A 1,469-nucleotide genomic window follows, 5' to 3' on the forward strand; every position below is an offset into this window, starting at 1 on the left:
CCAGGTGAGTCGCTTCGTGAATTATCACAAACGGTAAAAAAGTTAATGTCGTTAGCTTACCCGGTCAAACAGTCAAAGTTGGCGGTACATTTAACAAGAGATTTTTTTTTATTTGCTCTTAATGACGCTGATTTAGAACTGAAAGTTAGAGAAAGGGAACCTAGAAATATTGATGAGTCGTTACGAATTGCACAGCGCCTTGAAGTTTTAAAAAACTTAGTTAATTTATCCTACAGGTTTACCCCACAGGTTAGGAACATGCAGGATACAACAGAAAACAGGATGAAGGCAGTGGAGCGGCAATTAAACGCGCTTTGTCAATCGGTTGACGTCATTCAAGACCATAAGGTACAGTCAGCTGTCCCTCGGAGCAGGGGTGAAAAAGTTTGTTTTGGCTGTGGAAAACCAGGACACTTCATCTCCCAATGTCCTCAGAAAAATATACCAAACAAGTTTCAGTCAAGCAATCAAAAGGGTCAGAATAACTGTTACAGGTGCGGAAAATCAGGCCATTTCAAAAGGGAATGTCCAGAGAAAGAAAAGTCAAATAAACAATCACAACGCGTGAATAAATCTAAAGAAAGTGATGATCAAACTTTATATCTGCCGATTTTGATAAATGGCAGAAAAAGATTGGGTTTATTGGATAGCGGAAACAGCGTATCTATCATCCCGTCCTCAATGGTTGACGTCGCGAGGGTCACACCTACCAAAAGATTGCTGAAGGCCGCTAACAATACAGAGATTCCAATGAAGGGGGAAATGAGACTATGGATAAAGGTTGGTGGATTTTCTAAGCTTGCTTCGGTTTTGGTATCAGACCACGTGTCAGAAATTATCTTGGGTTTAGACTGGCTAGTAAATAGTAAAGTCTCATGGAAGTTTGACGAAGCACAAATTACCGTGGGTAACAAAAATAAAGAAGTGAAGTTGGTCACTAAAAGATCGTCAGAGAGGCAATTTTGCCGAATCTATTCCAGTGTGGAAGTGCAAATTCCGGCACGAGCTGAAATAGATGTACCAACAAAATTGGTGGTACGCCAGCCATCCAAATTAACATTGACAGATTGTGTATGTTCTGAGGCAAGGCAAGTGACGTCGGGTGTATTTGTTGGAAGGACGTTGCTTCCGATAAAATACGAGGGTCAATGTGTCAGAATATTAAACGTAAATGACGAATCCAGGTTGATTAAACAGGGAACGCGGTTGGCCGATCTTTCATGGGCCATCGTAGAAAATAAGTTGGATCAACAACCGCTGCAGAAAAATCTAGTTAACGTTAAAACCATAATTGACGAATTGACCAGGGATGCCCCAGAAGAAGGAAGGCGTGAATTATCTGAGTTATTAAATAATTTTCAGGACATATTTAGTGATACAGGTACAGAAATTGGAGTTGCAAAAGGGGTTTATCATAGGATCAACACAGAGCAGGCTCGGCCAATAAAGCAACAACTCAGACGTCATCC

Source organism: Helobdella robusta, assembly GCF_000326865.2.
Source record: "Helobdella robusta unplaced genomic scaffold HELROscaffold_15, whole genome shotgun sequence".
NCBI classification, from domain to species: Eukaryota; Metazoa; Annelida; class Clitellata; order Rhynchobdellida; family Glossiphoniidae; genus Helobdella; species Helobdella robusta.